The following is a 12,462-nucleotide window of genomic DNA, read 5'->3' as shown; positions in this document are numbered from 1 at the left end:
AGTATATTTTAAGGGTTTTATGAGCTCTAGGCTCAGGAATTGGGGACAAAGACTAAATATTTATTTTTTTATACCAAAACCTATTTACAATTTTTTAGTTTATGATGACCTCTTCTAGCTTAAGAGAGACTTAAATGTGTTCAATGTGTTATTGTCAAGGAATAAGGGAAGAATGAATACTGGGGGAAACTTCTCTGCTTCCTCATGAATGAATTTTCTATTTAAAAATGAACGTTCTTGGTAGTCGGCCTTAATATTTTTAGGAAGAACCTAGGTCCCCTTGGAATAGCTTTATGGATGTTAGCATTAGCCTCACTGTTGTTGGAGGTTTGAACACTTGAAAAAGACTTATTATCACTAATTAGTGTGGACTTCTAACTGGGGTGTTAGTCTGTGGATCTGTTTGTCCCTAAGTCACCAGTGACCTCATTCAATTTTTGTTTTTTCAGGCATTCAGTTCTGCAGATATGCACTTTTTAGTTCTAAAGTTTATACCTACTTTCTTGATATTTTTATTAATGGGCATTTGTTTAAACATGTTTCTAAATATTCAGCAGTATGCATAATACACTATCTCATCTTGTTCTACTCCTGATTAACTAAAACAAATTTGTTTCTTTTGGAGAACTATATTCTACCTCCAACATACTTGTCTTGTCTTTGAATTTCATGTTTTATCTCTATGACTAATTAATTTATGTCTGATATACTTCTATACTTTAAAAAAATCTCCTAAACCAATGCTAAACCTGTTACATAGATTCATAAACTTCTGTAACATACCAACTTAAGAGTCTCATCTGAAGGGCTTATCAAAGTCTATTTAGAGACTAACTTCATACCAACCACACATGCTCTTTAGTTTTTCTACAGTCTCTTTCTTAGAAGTGACTCACTTTAAGACTGTCTAAGTGGTTCTCATTCAGGCTTACTTAGAAATATCATATTGCTGGACTTTGGGGCTAGGTGTTCTTCCAGTGACATCTCACCTTCTTCGCTCTCAATTTTACCAGTCAGTGCATGCTTCCTTTTATATGGAGATGGCAAGGTCTGGACTCCTTCAATCATGATTACATCTTGTCAGTGTTTTCTTATTGTTGACCCAAGTCAGTGTTTTAAAAACATACAAAAATGTAGGATTATAATTTGTGAAATGTTTCAGAAAGAACTGCCTATTTTATGACATTGGGGTATATTTGGGAGTTTGAAATGTTTGGAAGTTTGCCACTCTGTGAGGAGTAGTAGCTGTGAGGCACTCCAGACTTACAAAGGCAGCTGTCATCTGGTGGGGGCCAGCACGAATTTTGTGACTGGAGGCTGAGGCTGTAGCTCAGAGGTAAAGTGCTTGCCTCACATGTGTGAGGCACTGGGTTCAATCCCCAGTACCACATAAAAATAAATAAAGATACTGTGTGTTCATCTACAACTAAATCAATATATAAAAAATAATTTTGTGACTGAACACCCAGACTGCCGGGAGAAATTAATTGGGTCAATGTGTGTGTGAAGGTGTTTTGGGGAAGCCTCAAAATTTTGTAAAATGAAATTAAACAAATACTTTGGGAAGCTACACTAAATTAGGTGTTTTGTGAGAGTTTGCACAGAGCATTCAGCCTCTTATGAAGGTTCAGTTCACAGTATCAGTAACTGTTGGTCAGCTGAATTCAAAGTCCTTACCAGTCATTTTAGACAATTTTACTGAATTAGTTAATTCTCCAGATAGCAAAATATGGAATTACATATTCATTTATGCCATCCATTAAAAATTAAATTACAAGTAATAATTTTCTTTGCAACCAACCCCAATTTTTTGAACACTGTAAATATTTTTGTCTATTTTTTTCTTATGTATTAACCTCAGTGGAATTCTGTATGTGCTATCATTGCCTTATTTTTGACTTCAGATCTCTTAATGGGCTCCATCTTTATTCTGATGGGTTCCCTGAATCTTAGTGGAGCAGGGTACCAGTCTGAGCTCAAGGCAGGCTTCATCAGATGTTGGGCTTAGTGGGAAACCACTGGATTGGTTTCTATTCATTTATTCCATCAATAATATCTGAGTGCTTATGATGTGCCAGTTTCTATTCTAGCCATTTGGGGTAATCAGTGGCCAAGATAGAAAAGAAAATCCCTATTCTCATGGAGTGTGTATTCTTTCTGATTTTAGGAGGCATGGGTATAGAAAAGACAGTCAATAATTTTTAGATCTATATTTATATTTGAATCTATGCAGCCTGAAAATAGACACCTCTAGCTAAAGGACAGGAGCTGTTTACTGATAGACACCTGATATAATCAGGAAGCCTTAATCTTACTGGGGAGTAGCTGTCCTGGGGTTGTTCTAAAGACTGAACACTTTGAACTCATGACTCAGTTCAATGATTTCAATGGTGAATGGTAGTGAGTGTGTGTGTGTGTGTGTGTGTGTGTGTGTGTCTTTTGCTCCAGTTGTACTCATGTCCTATCCTAGAATCTATTACTCTGTAGTAATTGTGTGTTGTTTTTAAGAGTGTAACATCTTTGAAGGCAGGGATCACATCTTAGATATTCTGTTTCCTTGAGTATGACAGAGGGCCACATAAGAGCTCAGTTAAGACTGACTTACTGAATAACTTTTTATTCTTTATTCTTTTGCTACTCTCTTTCCTTGTCATGTTCATATGATGAGAGAAGATGAAAAGCCTAAGTTTTCAGGAGATTTTTTTTTCAATAAAAATTTATACACAGTTATGAAAGAAATAATTACTGACTACTACTTCACTTGGGATGTTTTAAAGTGTAATTAATTTTATCCAAAATACATGTACAAAGACATGAAAAAAAAACCATTTAAACCCCTCCAAAAAAAATAAAAATAAAAATTGTATATATCATGTACAATGTTTTTTTGAACTATGCATACATTGTGGAATGGCTAAATCAAGCTAATCAACATATGCATTTTCCTCAAATACTTACCTTTGTTTGTGTGGTGAGAACACTTAAAATCTGTTTTCAGTGATTTCAAAGAATATAATACATTGGTACTAACTATAGCCACCATGCTGTGGCTCTTGAAAATTTTCCTTCTAACTGTAATTTTGTATTATTTGATGAATATCAGCCAATTCTCCCTCCCACTTCCACCACCCCAGCCACAAGTAACCATCATTGCACTCCCTACTTATAGGAAAGTTCAACTTTTTTTTTTTGAGTCCATATGTAAGTAAGATCATACAGTATTTGCATGAATGTTTTTGTACCTGGCTTATTTTACTTACCATAATGTCCTTCAGTTCCATTTATATTGTCATAAGTAACAGGATTTCCTTCTATTTTAGGCCAAATAATATTCCATTATGTACATATACCACATTTTCTTTGTTCTTTTTTTCCCCAGAGGCAAGAGCAAAAGTTTTATTTAAAGGATAGGGGAGAGAGAGAGAGAGATACACATCTGGAGTTGGTATCTGAGGGAGTGGGGGTGTCTTGCCCATTTTATAGATTTCAGGTTTGCTTTCTTCTCACATCCCCTCCTCCTTTTATGTTGCCTACATGACCAAATGACTGAAAGAGCAGGAAGAGAGTCATTTAGGGGATAATATCTTATGTTGGAAAATTTGATCCTTCTGCTCCTCCAGAGGCTGTTAGCAACTGGGTGATGGGGAGTGCTATCTACCCATTTCCTTTTCTTGGATAATCAGCTGCCAGTTCTTTGCCCCGGTCTCATTCTCCTGCAGGATTAAGGGAACCCTTACTAGTGTAAGGGGAAATGGATGGTAATTGCTCTAGCTGCTTCAGGCAGTTTGGGTTTTCCTTTTAGGATATTTTGGGTCAGTCAAGGGGTCTGTGGCAAAAGTCTGGTTCAGAAAAAACAGGTTGTAAAGTAATCTGAGAGGTGGTTGCTTCTATGAATGAAACTAAAAGACATGAATACTGGAATGAGATTAATACAAAATAAATGCCATAGCATCCGAAACATGCCAATGAATATCATGATGATGATAGAAACCAATAACTTTTTTTTTTTTTTAACCACGAGGTGCAAGAGCTAAGAAGTTATCGCCATGAGAAGGCTGCTGAGGACCTGGCCTCTACTTGGGAATGTAAGTCTTCAAGGATATTACATTGCCAGAGTTATCAGTAATATAAACACAACACTTAGAGGTTTTATAATGTCATAGATGCCTCCATAAGATGTAGTTAAGGTATCTGGTGTCATCTGATTTTTGTAAAATACCTATTTGTTTTTATTTTATAAAATACTTCTGTGTTTAGTAGAGATCCCTTTATTTCTGTCACTTAGGGCTAGATAATCATACTCACAAACACAGATTAACTCTGCCTATGTAGGAGGTCAGGAAGATTTGTAGATGTTAAATTGACTAAAAAACTTCTGACTCTGATAGTCAATTTTGATAGTTATCAGGCACTCCTCTCTAGGAATCCCTCTTTTATAGCCTCTAGTCTTACTTACTCTTTGTGAGGCTCACACAAGTGTGTATCTTAAGTTGTATTAATAGAACTATTGTCTTTCCTTTTTATATGCCCAGGTATGGCTGTACTTTGGTTATAATGGTTTTTGCTAGGTGCTTAAGATCAAGCTGGTTGAATTGACCTTGTTCCTATCTGTTGTAAAGAGTCAGCTGAATTTCCGCAAGGGATCACTCTCTGGAACTTCAGAGCACCATCTTCACTCCTCTAGTGCCTTCTGCCAGGATAGGTAAGGGTCTTGTTGACCATGTGGCTTCCCTTGGAGATCTCCTTCTCTAAAGATCCTCCTCTCTGCAGCATGTGACTGGTCAGCTTTCTGATCTCCAGGGTCTCATTGATTCCTCTGATTGGGAGGTCAAGTGGCCCAGAGTTGCAAAACCTTCAGACACGTCCCCTTGTTCCCTGCGTTTAAGCTGACTTAGTCATTCATTTTTTGTTGAGCACTAGATTCATTTGATAACCTGGTTATTATGAATAATGCTACAATGAACCTGGGAGTATAGATGTCTCTTTTGACATTTCCTTTGGATATGTACTTAATAATGAGATTGCTGGATCATGTGGTAGTTCTATTTTTAATTCTTTGGGGACTCTCCCCACTTTCCACAATGGCTAAACTAATTTAGTATACTAATTAGTATACTATACTAATTTAGCCACTCCCCCTAACAGCGTGGGAATGTTCATTTTACCACACATCCTTGTTATCTTTAGTCGTTTTCAAAATAGCCATTCTATATTTTTTTGTGGATTTGATTTGTATTTCTCTGATGATTAGTGATGTTGAACAAGTTTTCATATATTTATTGACCATTGTATGTCTTCTTTTAAGAAATGCTTATTTAAACTTTTTGTCCATTTTTAAAATGGGGTTATATGTTCTCTTTGTAGTGAGTTTGCTAGAGTTTCTTATATGTTTTGCATATTAACTCCTTATTAGATGTATGGTTTGAAAATATTTTCTCTCATCACATAGATTGTTTCTACGTTCTGTTCATTGATTCTTTAGTTGTGTAGAAACTTTTATTTGAGGTAACCCCATTATATATATATTTTTTGTTTTTGTTGCCTGTGCTCTTATCTTCATATTCATAAAAATCTTTGCTTATACCAGTACATTGAAGCTTTTCCCATTTTCTTCTAAATGTTTTAAAATATCAGGTCTTACATTTAAGACAATCCATTTTTTATATTTGGTATGAGAAAAGAGATAAATTCATTTTGAATTGTATTTTATATATGATTAGGGTGTTTCATTTTTCACACATATGTCTAGTATTCCCCAAACTAAGAGACTGTCCTGTTCATGTTATATGTTCATAGAGACTTTGTTAAGAATCAGTTGACCATAAGTTCATGGACTTATTTCTGAACTTTTTTAAAATTAATCTATTGGTTTGGTTTTATGCTATTTGTATTTCTCTGATGATTAATGATGTTGAACAAGTTTTCTTATATTTATTGACCATTGCATGTCTTTCATTTTGATAACTATAACTTTGTAGTATGTTAAAGTCAGCATGATACCTTCAACTTCATTCTTTTTGCTGAAGTTTATTTTGGCTACTTGGGATTTTTGTGATTTAGGATTGATTTTACATTTTTTTTTGAAAATTTTCACTTCAATTTTGATAGTGATTGCATCAAGTCTGTAAATTACTTTAAGTAGTGTAGATATTTTGGCAATATTCTTAATTCTTCCAATCCATGAGCATGGGGCATCTTCCCATTTCTTTATGTTTTTTTTTAAATCAGTATTTTATAATTTAAATGAATAGGGCTTTCACTTTCTGGGTTAAATTTATTTCCATGTATTTTATTATTTTTGTAGCTATTATAAATAGGATTGTTTCTTGATTTTTTTTTCATATAGTTTGTTGTTAGGGTATAGAAATGCTATTGATTTTTGTATGTTTATTTTTGAGAGAAGATATATTTAATTATATTAATTTATTGTTGAATTTTAGTTACACATATTAATGGGATTTGTGTTACATATTCATACTTGCATACAACATAAGTGATCAACTTCATTCTGTAATGGTGATTTTTGTATCCTGAATCTTTATTAAATTTACTTATTCTAACAGTTTTTTTTTTTAATGAGAGTTTAGGTTTTTTTTGGTAAATACTTTCCACATATTGTTTTCTTTAAGTCTGACAAAAATCCATGCAGTGAGATTGTTATTGATAACTTCTGAATGAGTTAGGGGAATTAAGTATTTAGTCTTTTTACAGGGTTTTAAAGTCATTATGAAGTATTAATTACAGACTTATTTCCTTTTTAGTGTTAATCTATTAAAAAAATGTGAACATCTTGTCTTGTTTCCAGTTATATTCAGTGAAACTCTTAATTAATGAATATAACCCAAATCAACATCATCACTATTTAGAAAAAAAATAAAAACTGTTCTAATAAAATAATGGTGAATCTTATAAAATCCAAGTCATATTTGAACAAGAATCCTCCATAAGTCAAGGTAACTCTGGGTTTTTATTCCATATTCTTGCCATTTTGATCATTTTGCTATAGACAAGTCTTAGTGATTTTAGTTAAAAATTACAAATCTGGAGAAGTTGGAATTAGATTTTTTCCAGGTTAGGTCCATATCTACCCTTGAACCAAATCATTACAGGCAGGGAAGGTCATAGAATAGAAATATGTCTATTGAGAGTGCTGAATGTTGTGATCATTTTCAGAAATAGGAGGCTAGTCAGAGAACACAATAGTGTCCACTGAAACTCTTGAGATCAACCCATCAATAACAAAGAAAAGCAAATTTTGGTGCTATTCATCAGATTGCCCTTATCTTTTCAGTAATAGTATTTTAATTTTATGAACTTATTGGAAATAAAAAGATCATTAAACTTATTTTAGAGATATTAAGATTAAGGCTCAGAATTTAAGTAAATTTTTCGTACATAAAGAGCTTGTAAGTTTTGATCTCAAAATCCAAACTTCATGTTCTTTCCACCTCATCATGATATACCTCTCTATATTATTTTATTTAATCCTCATGATGACTCTGTGAAGTGGTGTATTGTCTTTATTTTATATCCCTCAGTTCAGTAAAATGAGGCATAAGAATCTTGGCTGTACTTCAAGATATTTTAGGATGAGAAAGGTTATTATTGATTGACTACAGGAAATCCCATATCCCAAATAGCTACTCAATTGTTTCACTTAAAATATTATATCCTCCCTTCTTCTAGTGTTAAGTCTCACATTCAATATAAAGAAATAATATTCAGAAAACAAAGACAATATGACCTTGATATCTTCACTTTGGCAATGTTTATTAAATAAATTTAATTGATATATTACCATAAAATTTTATTAATATATAGTACCAAATGTATATACATTAATCATTCTTTGATTCTCAGGCATACCTTTTCTTGCTAAAATTTTAACATCATTGAAAGTTGGCTTGCTTCTTTCAGATAATATCAAGTTGTATTTTAATTTGTAACATTAAAAAATTATATATAAAATAATTTATACATCTTACATTTGATGGATTCTTAGATTTTATGGATACATACATATGTATTGTAATGTAACAGACAATTCCAGATACCTAGATCCCTGTATTGCAAATTTCTTCCCCCCAGTAGAGGAGCAAGAAAAATGAATAAAGCTACACAGAAATCATCAAAATAACATGGTAATAGAGAATGGTCGAACTTTGAAATAACTGTAAATTTAAAAAAGGGAAATGTCAAATCTTAGTGATCTCTCATATTTCTGATTTCCAACAAGTCTTTTTTTTTTTACTGATTTTTTTAAACAATAAATGACAGCAGAATACATTACAATTAAAAGAAAGAGAAATTTAGAAACCTGGGAGAGGAGACGAGTGGAACTAGTAACTGGTCTAAGGTTGATCTAAAATTGTCAGCAGAAGTAGTAAGTCCACACTAAGTCTTAAAAGAAAAAAAAAGTGTTTTGGGCATATTGGTATAGTCTACAAGATAATGACATAAAAACAAGTAATTGGTTCACCTGTTTTCCTATTCTGTCCTCTTTTGTGTCATTTGAAAACTGCCACTCTATCTTAAATCCAATATTGAGAGATGCATTAAAAGGCATCTTACCCTTTTAAATAACCCTTTGATAGCTAAAGATAACCTCAAGTAAATGCTTTCATTTGAATTAAATGGCCCAGGAAAAGACAATACTCCTACCGATGACTGATAAGCTCAAAGTACTCAGAAGTAAGTACTCACAATTAAGGAGAAAAAGAAGAAAGTTTTAAAAAGAAATGTGTATCTTTTGGCAAATTGAGTTGCTTGGAATCAAACAGTTAAAAAGCCAAGTTTTGATTAAAAAAAATATATATATATAAAGCTAACAAAGGGGGAAAAGGATCTAACCTAGATTTAAAGACACTGTGACTATTATAGACTCAATGTAACCTTTGAACCCTCAATATAATACAGGCAAGAAGTCTTTTAATGTTCTTTTCAAATGTGGTTAAGGAAAATAATAGAACTAGAAGGAAATACCAGAGAATAGAGCTAAGAACATAAAGAATAATGTATTGTAGTGGCAAAATCAGGCCTTAATAGGGAATATTTCTTAATTCCAGGGTAGGGTTTCTGATGACAAAAATTTCCCCATATGCTCTTAGAACTCCTTTGTGTACCTTTTTTTTAAAAAAAAAAATTCTGATTGGGAATATTTATTTGCAAAGAAATTTGTAGTGCCTAATCCTTCCCATGGGAAATGTGCTTTTCCTCCCCTTTGATGTGGAGTGCAATAATGAGACATTTTGAAGTTGCAGAATATAAGTTCAGGATAAATACATGGTAGAAGGGAAACAGCTGATCTGCAAATGATATACAACATGAAGGTAAAATAAAACTTTGTTGTTATAAGAAATTGAAATTTTGAGTTGTTTGTTATAACAGCAAAATATGGTAAAAGCTGACTAGTTTATATGGTTAGATTAATGGTTTTTAAACATTTTTAGTCTAGTTATAATTAAAGGATTAGAAAGAGCAGATATAGAGAATGTCAAGAAAACCTTTTCAGCATTCTGAGAGACATGATGATGTCTTAGACTTTGGTAGTTATGATAAAATCAGACAGTTAGAATGAAAAGAGCTATATATTTGATTATAAGTGATTATGTGAGAAATACACCAGAAATTAGTTTTAGATTTTTTATAGAAATAACTGGATATATAATATGGGAAAAAGTTAAATAAGAGTAAACATAGGTTAGAAGAAAAAGGTATGGAGATACTAAGTTTAGTTCTAGATGTGTGTGACTTGTTAATATAGAATTTAAGTAGGAAGTTGGATGTATGAATTAAAAAAATACATATATATATATATATATATATATATATATATATATGATCATACATATATACATATTGACAATTGATTTTAAATAGTTTCATAATGACTTTGAGAACTTAATTTATAGATCAATCCAAGATTGATTACTGAGTAGTCCACATGGAGGACAAAACCTATTAGGGCTACTAATGCTCTCCACTGAGTTGACATCACAGCCCATAGATTTTGGAATTATGGTCAGAACCTAACCAAGTAGTTTATTTGTTAATATTAAAAAAGTATGATCATATATATATATATATATATATATATATATATATATGATCATACTTTTATACATATATATATATATACATTATATATATAAAACTTTGTTATAATTAACTGAAATTTTGAGTTGTTTGTTATAACAGCAATATATATATTTGAATCAGCATTTAGATGGAGGCCATAAGAATTTTTTGAGACATCCAAGGAAAAAGTGTAGAATGAGAAATTAAAGATAGCTTACAACAAGGTCCTGAGAAGCAGTCATTTAGAGATAAAGAAGTAAGTGGCTTCCAAAAGTGAAATTCCCAAGAATTATTGTATTGTGATTTATCTGAGCTTTTATGTTAAAAATTGTTTATTTTACATAATTAGGTGCCTCAGTGTTTGAAGCATAAATATTTACTATCATTATATTCTCTTGTTGGATTTATCCTTTTAGCAGTATGGAATGACCTTCATTGACCCTTCTACCTAATTTTGGCTTGAAGTCTGTGTTGTCAGATATGAAAGTTGCCACTCCTTCTTGCTTTGATCCTATGAATGTCTTGGCTTGAGAGGTGTGTCTCTTGCAGGCAACATATAGTTTGATTGTGTTCTTTAATCCAGTATGCTAGTCTACTCTTTTAATTGGAGAGTTGAAACTGTATATGTTCAGTATTATTACAGAAAGACATTTATTATTTCTTGCCATTTTGATATATTTCTAATGTTTAAGTCAATCCTAATTCTCATTTGTTTGACTGTTCTAATGAGATTTATCCTTTCTCAACGTCTGCAATTTGTTTTTGTCTCCTTTTTTGAGTAGAATTTCTTGAAGTATCTTCTGCAATGCTAGCTTAGTAGTCATTTTTGTTTTCATTTGTGGTACTGGGGTTTGAACCCAGGCCTTGCATTTGCTAGACAACAGCTCTCTGATCTACATCCATAGCACTTTTTACTTTTTATTTTGAGACATGCCCTTGCTAAGTTGCCCAGGCGGACCTTAAATTTATAATCCTCTTGTCTCAATCTCCTGAGTCACTGGGATTACAAGTATGAACTACCATGCCTGGTTATGAATTTTAGTTTGTTTATCTTTGGAAGGTTTCAATTTCTTATTCAATTCTGAAGGATTTCTTTGTTGTATATAACAATCTTGGTTGATAGGTAATGTCTTTCATGGCTTGAAACACATTTTTCCAAGATCTCCTGAATTTTACCACTTCTGTGGAGAAATCAGATGTTATTCTGATTGGTTTACCTCTAAACATGAACTGATGTTTCTCTCTTGAGGCTTTTAAAATTTTATCTTTATTCTGTATATTTGGCATTTTAATTGTCATGTGCCATGAAGAGGTTCTTTGTGGTTTTGCCTATTTGGGGTTCTAAATTCCCCTGTATCTAGATGCCCTCTTATTCCCAAGGTTTGAACAATTTTCTGTTATTATTTCACCAAACAGGTTATCATGCTATTATCCTGTATCTATGCTCCTTCCTTGATGTTAATGATTATTGTTTGGTGTCTTAAAGTTGTCCCAGATTTCTTGTATATTCTGATTATGTTTTATTTTTTTCCCTTTAATAATATCTGAATATTCTAGGATGACCACCTTGTCTTTAGACTCTGAGATTCTGTCTTCTACTTGATTCAATCTATTGGTCAGACTTTCAACTAAATTTAAAAATTTGATATATTGAATCATCAATTTCTAAGATTTCTGTTTGGCTTTTTTTTCAGAATTTCTGACTCTTTACTGAAATGCTCTTTCAAAACATCCTATATTTTCCTCTCTTAGTTGATTACTTAGGTCTTATTTAAATTCATTACTTTAACAACAAATTTCTTGAGTTCTTTGTCTAAGCTTTTGCTTTTTGTCCACTATAATATATGTGGATTCAGTTCTTGGGGGATTGCAAACATCTGGAGGCATTTTGTTGGCTTGTTTCCTTATGTTTTATGAGGTCCTATATTTGTGCATTAAGATGGATTTCTCTTCTTCTTTTATATGAGGGTCCTTTATGGAGTAGTTATCTACTTATAATAAGCCCTGAACTGGCAGTATAGCTTTTCAACATATTCAGTCAGCATAAGTTCACTCATCAGTATCACTTTGGGAAGAGAGAGTAACTGCTAGTAACATGGCAATATAAGAGAAAACCATATATCAACATATACTTAAAAAGTTATTACTAATGATCTCCACAACTCTATTAACCAAAGGAAATGTGAGAACAAACATAGAATAGATTGAAAAGATTAAGCAGTAATGGTAGAACACTAAATTGATTCAAAAGAAATGATTGAAAATAGATAAAGAAAATAGATAAAAGAAAAAAGAAATTAAAAAGGTGAGGGAGATAAGGAACACAGAAAAATAAATAAAAGAAAGAAGGATGAATGAGAGAGGAAGTAAATGAGACGAGAAAGA

The sequence above is a fragment of the Marmota flaviventris genome, chromosome 14 (assembly GCF_047511675.1).
Source record: "Marmota flaviventris isolate mMarFla1 chromosome 14, mMarFla1.hap1, whole genome shotgun sequence".
Taxonomy (NCBI): Eukaryota; Metazoa; Chordata; class Mammalia; order Rodentia; family Sciuridae; genus Marmota; species Marmota flaviventris.
The sequence above is the reverse complement of the archived record's forward strand: the minus strand, read 5'-3'. Positions refer to the sequence as shown.